This window comes from Pseudophryne corroboree, chromosome 5, assembly GCF_028390025.1.
Source record: "Pseudophryne corroboree isolate aPseCor3 chromosome 5, aPseCor3.hap2, whole genome shotgun sequence".
Taxonomy (NCBI): Eukaryota; Metazoa; Chordata; class Amphibia; order Anura; family Myobatrachidae; genus Pseudophryne; species Pseudophryne corroboree.
Window position 1 is genome coordinate 467707962 of NC_086448.1, and position 6000 is coordinate 467713961.

Here is a 6000-nt window from a genome sequence, read left to right on the forward strand (position 1 = left end):
TACTGTATGGGAAGCATTCCTGGGGCATTTTGGATGTGCTAAAGGAGGGTTAAGAACTACAGGGGCCTAGAGAAACCAACATAGTACAACTTGTTTCTCAAATATATGAGAGGTTGGGGAAGATAAGCCCTTTTTGATGTTCCAACACGTAGACGAAGCACAAGGTTGACAGAAGAAAAATTATGATACTGCTGTGACAAAAGCCCTTCTGTCCCGGGGGTAAGATCTATCATGTATATCATGTAAATTTACTGAAACCATTGGGTGATGAGGATTCGGTGCCAGAGTTGTTGAGTACGGTAGTGGAAAAGTCCTTGATTAACATAGAGCCCACCGTGTCCTCATAGTAAAAGCGTCAGGAGATGGTACAATGGGACAAGGATTTGTTCACTTTCCTACCAGGGTGCACAGCTTTGACTGAACATTATATTGTCACGCCTCCTGGGGTAGAAGTGAAACAAAAGCCCTACTGGATTTCTGAGGCTAGGTAGAGTGCAGTTAGAATGGAGGTGGAGATTATTGTCCAACTGGGGGTAATTGAGAAGTCTACCAGTGAGTGGTATAGCCCAATTGTGCTGGTTACAAAACCCAATGGCAGCTTATGGTTTTGCAATGACTTCAGATAATTGACAGTGTGTCCCAGTTTGATGCCTACCTGATGCCAAGGGTGGATGAACTGGTGGAAAGATTGCCTGGCAGCAAATATTTGACCACTCTTGGACTCACCAAAAGCTATTGGCAGATTCTTCTTTCACCAGCAGCCAATGACTACTCCTGAAGTCATTTTCAAGTGCAAGGTCCTACCCTTTGATATGCATGGAGCCCAGCCAATTTTCAAAGGGTGATGAACAAGGTACTGAAAACTGATACTGCCTATGTGGCCGCTTATCTAGATAACATTGTTATATACTCAGAAGAATGGGAATCGCACCTTCCCAAAAACTTCCCAAAAACTGAGGCAGTACTGGCCTTATTGAAATCCACAGGTTTCACAGCTAACCCTGAGAAATGTGCAGTGGCTCTTGGAGAAACCAAGTATTTAGGTTACATAGTTGGACAGGGTCAGGTGAAACCTCAAATAGGGAACATTGAGGCCATTAAAAATTGGTCGAAATCTAAGAACAAGTCGCAGTTGAGATCCTTCCTGGGCTTGGTAGGATACTATAAGTGGTTTATAAGCCACTTTGCGACTAAAGTGGCTCCATTGGCAGAAATGCTTAAAAAACGCTGTTCCTATCGGCTGGAGTGGACCAGTCTTACTGAGATGGCATGCGCAGATCTTCGGCTGGGGGAGGCGGTTGATAGACATTTAAAAGATAGACAGTCATTAGGTCGACACGATATGGGGGCTATTTAGACCTGATCGGTTCTGCGAGTGTTCGCACAACAGTGATCAGGCCTGAACTGTGCAGGTGCCGCAGTTTGCCAGCACATGGCAGACAGCCGATGGCTGTCTTAACCCAGCGCATGGCAGACAGCCGACGGCTGTCTTAGCCCAGCTCCTGCCTCTGCCTGATTGATATGCAGAGGCAGAGGCTGGGCGGGAGATGGCGGGCTGCATTTAGCCGCCATTTAGAGGGCACGGTCCAGTGGTAGAGCCTGACATTCTGGTCAGACTAGCCCTGTGCTGGCCATCTCCCCGCATGTCAGGGAAGCTGATCGTAGATGTGCTAAATTTAGCACATCTACGATCAGGTCTGAATCACCCCCATGGTCCGACAGCAGGGTCAAACGTCCGACACTCCAAAGGTCGACAGGGTCAAAAGCCAGACAGTCAAAAAGTCGACAGGGTCAAAAGGTCGACACGTGTTTTTTAGGGTTTTTTAATGCTTTTAAAACTTTTTTTAAATTTACTCATGTCACAAACTATCACCTTTGGTAACCTTGTGAGACACCGAGTCCGAAGCATGGCAAACACAGCGAGGCCTCGAAGGAAAGAATTTAAACAATTTGTGAGAAAAATGTTTAACTGCACAGGGATAGATAGCTTTGACATGACTGACATTAGTGGTGGAAAATAATCTGCAATCTCTGATTGGTGAGCTACTTCTGTAACCCGGTCAGCAGAGCTGTGTGATCAGCTGTGCTGCTCACGGCTGGCATGTCAGCTAACCACACAGCTCAGCTGACTGAGTTGCAGATTATTTTCCACCACTAATGTCAGTCATGTCAAAGCTATCTTGAATCTCTGTCCTGTGCTTTGGATATTCTATATACTGACTTCTATTCCTGTTTTTCCTGGTGCCAGTTGGGATTATCAGTTAACAAAATCAGTTTTTCTGTTCATTTATCAATATGATTTCCCCAACAATTAGTCAGGTAATGTCCAGTGGAAGAACTTGTAAGTGATTTTTGGGCCTCCCAAGAGTGGAGGAGGGGAAGAAAATGGTAGGGAGAGAAAAGAGAGAGCGCAGAGACGGAGAGAGGTAGGGAGAGAGATGGAGGCTCAGAAGGGGGAGAGAGAGATAGAGAGAGAGAGAGGAGGAGGAGGGGAAGAAAGAGGTAGAGAGAGAAACAGAGGGGGAATGAAGGAAGAGAGAGGGGGAGGGAAAGAGAGTGAGGAAGAGTAGGAGGGAGAGAGAGAGAGGAGGAGGGGGAGAAAGAAGTAGGAAGAGAGAAGGGGAGAGTTGGAGGGAGAGAGAGGAGAGTATAGAGGGAGGGGGCAGAGGGAGGGAGACAGAGGAGGGGGCAGAGGGAGAGAGAGTCTGAGCAGCACTTACCACTTGTACTACTCTAGTGTTGTTTTTTTTCTTAGGTTACCTGGCATCAGTGGTTTGGACAATAAGGGGCTGTGCCTGTGCATGGAGATGATTGCCAATGCCTCTACGCATCTCCCACAGACTGTTGGAGTAGGCTGGCGGGGGAGGGGGGCAGAGAGAGTGGCCCCTCCTCCCTCTCCAGCTCGAACCTGTGTCAACAATAGAGGTGAAGCTTAGAATAGGAAAGTACTGTAGGTTGGGCACAGGCAGCATTTCTGAGTCTGGGTAGAGGAGCAGCTGAGAGGAGAGTGCGGCCCCTCCTCCCCCCTCTGGCCAGGAGTCGGGACCCAACCACTGACTGCCTGTGCAGTGGCTGCATAAATATACAGGCTTTGGGGCACTGGCAGCGGGATGGTGCAGTGCTAACGGCAGCATTTCATCAGTCAGTGAGTAATGCCGGCAGCTTGGGCCGCTCCACTGCGGTGAGCCCCGGTGCACTGCATTGGCTGCACCACTGCTAGTTTCACCTCTGGTAATGTCATATCCATAATTAAAACTTTCCCTTTCTCTGTTCTGACTGTCCAGGTAGCTCCAACATCATGTGTTTTGAACAATGTCGACATTTAGTACTGACCATCGGATCTGAGTATACCTCAGGTTATTTAGGGTGTCCTACCAAATCAATCAGCTGGAGCCAGTGAAACTGGGTCCGAAAAATGCAACACTGGCTTCAGCATGCTGAGCAGATGGGACCGACACCCCCATGTCCTGATGTAGCTACTAAGCACCTGCATCATGTCAACCATGCTTTGGTGCTTAAGGCACTGCAAGTAACGCCACAGCCCCAGATCTGCACATACACACTGCACATGCATAGATTTAAGACCATTGGAAATATACGTAAACATCAGGTTTATGTAAATCTCTGAAAAAAAGGTAAAAGATCTTATTTTTGGTAATTTTGCATGTGTATTTGCAAACATTTCCTAAGTTTATGACAAGAATTACTCTCCCACTGCGCTATTTCAAATAAAACACTAAAATTAATTAATTATATGGCTGCCTGTATCCTCTAAGTTCCCTGTTAGGAGGAACTAAATGTGTGAAAATATGAAATGAAATAGAGGAGATGGCGCCAAGGGAGTTATATCAACGCCCTACCTAAAAACGGACCCTCACAGTACTCTCCGGATAAATTACGTCAGATAAATACTAACATAAAAATTTATTAAAACAACATATAAACCCGACACAAATGTTCATAAGTATACAGAGTTGATACATTTACATTTGTCGCACAATTTGAACAATCAGTTTGTAGTGATGAGGAAAAAGCGTAGATATATCACTACGATTTCCTCCTTCTCCTTATTGTAGATTCGGAGGTAACATCAGATAATAGATAGATAAATAACCCAACGCGTTTCGTCTTGTTCCAAGACTTCATCAGGGGTAAAATCTACAATTGTAGAATAATAAGTCAAAACAAATACATAGCAATAAGCATCTTACACTCACATGTAACATGACATATTGGTATCAAAAGAACATGACATAGCAACATGAGGAGGAAAACAGAATAAATAACATGAAGAAAGAGGAAAAAAGAGAACCAAAAAGCACAGGTTATGAAAAACATACCTCTTCATTTCAGAACATATTGTCAGCACATAAAAGGTCATTCAAAGATGTATGAACAACGTTTCAATATTTCAATGGGACTTGATTGATACAGCGAGGACCATACCTAATTAAAAAAACGTTTAATAACCTTTATTAATTAAAGGACACTTTTTGTTCAATTAGGCAGAGATTGGGATTAATCCAAGGGAACGGCACATACCTCATATATCATCAGCTTGAGTCTGACATTCAGATATTCGAATATGAGGAAGATTCATATGTGTATAGAATCTAACTGGTTCGCAAGCATAAGGAACCTAATAAATTGATTAATTGGGTATTAATTATAAGAACACCTACGAGTTCATAAATAGACCCCTATCTTATTTTGACACCCATAATTATAAAAATTCTGGTATCATTAATGTCTGATCACTAATGAACAGATCTCATGACTAACCCGTGTGGTTTCTATATATGATACAGAACAAAGCCACAGAATTGGCTATAACAAACACCAATGTTACCACTATACAACGATCCTCTACTAAATGATCTGATTATAACCAGCCATTTATTCATATTTGGAAAACCCAGGACTAATTGTATTAACCATCAGTATAGTGAACCCACATGATATGTTTATTAGGGAAACCCATCCTTTATGGACGGTATCACTGATCTATGATCGAATAATTCAAAGAAATTACTCAAAGTGCTACCCACAGGGGGTGTAGTTCATTAGTGCCAATCATTAAAGAAATCTCTATAATATAGCACATACCTCGTCGGTCAGCAGCTTGAACCTGACACTCAGAGACTCAGGAGTGAAGGCAATTCAAATGGGTATAATGTCTAACCAATTTAGAACACGTGGTAGACCTGGTAAATTAATTGGGTTGATATCAATTAGACCATCTATTAAAGTACCAGTATGGTACAAAGAGTTCCCACCCCATGGAGAAACAAATACTCCTTTCACTTAGTAAGGGGAAGATCTATTAACTATAAAAATTATATAAGTGAGTGTATAACTCATACAACTTAGTTTCATATTCATGAATAAATCTGTCATATTTATATAGTGAATATATATAATTAGTGCATATCATATACTCTTTAAAAAAATTACATTTATAAATGATTAGTGGTTAACCAGTCAATAAAATACATATAGTTGGTACAAAGTGTATACTAATAAATGGGACCACTTTCAAAGTTGATAATATACTATTGTAAAATCAAAAACAAAACCTTACCCTCCAGTGGTGCAGTGCTGACAGCCAAGTCTCTGTATAATGAGGCATTGGACCTGATAACCACCCTTTATAAAGGGAAAAGTGATTACATCACTTCCCTTGCAATGTGATTGGTGCTCTATATATATGTGCTCCATTTACTATATCAGAATGGAGATAACTTAACCAAAAGTGCATAGATTTATAATTTTCAAATAATCAAACTAAGTGTATTAACGGTATTATTATGAGAATAACTCCTTAGGAGGAAATACCTAATTGATTAATATTACCCATAATGCTTTTCACTGTCTCTCTGGTTACTATTTAGGGAAACCAAACCTGGCTAAATGCCAGGAATGATGTTGGACACACCCCATCTCATTTAACTCAGTTTCATGTCCTACATATTAGACTGATCCCCTGTGGGTAATTCCCCT

At 42.3% G+C, this 6000-nt stretch overlaps 1 long non-coding RNA gene across 2 annotated transcripts; it reads right to left on the bottom strand.

Moving 5' to 3' along the window:
• Positions 1 to 3950: 3950 nt before the first annotated feature.
• LOC134929132 (uncharacterized) lies at positions 3951 to 5725 on the bottom strand. Of its 2 annotated transcripts, XR_010178309.1 has the most exons (5): positions 5582 to 5725; positions 5107 to 5204; positions 4543 to 4639; positions 4341 to 4446; positions 3951 to 4158 (listed from the first exon to the last, which is right to left on the bottom strand). It is a non-coding gene; the product is annotated as an uncharacterized LOC134929132 (long non-coding RNA). The 2 variants fall into 2 exon arrangements; XR_010178308.1 differs by having other exon boundaries at positions 5107 to 5725.
• Between the last annotated feature and the right edge of the window lie 275 nt (positions 5726 to 6000).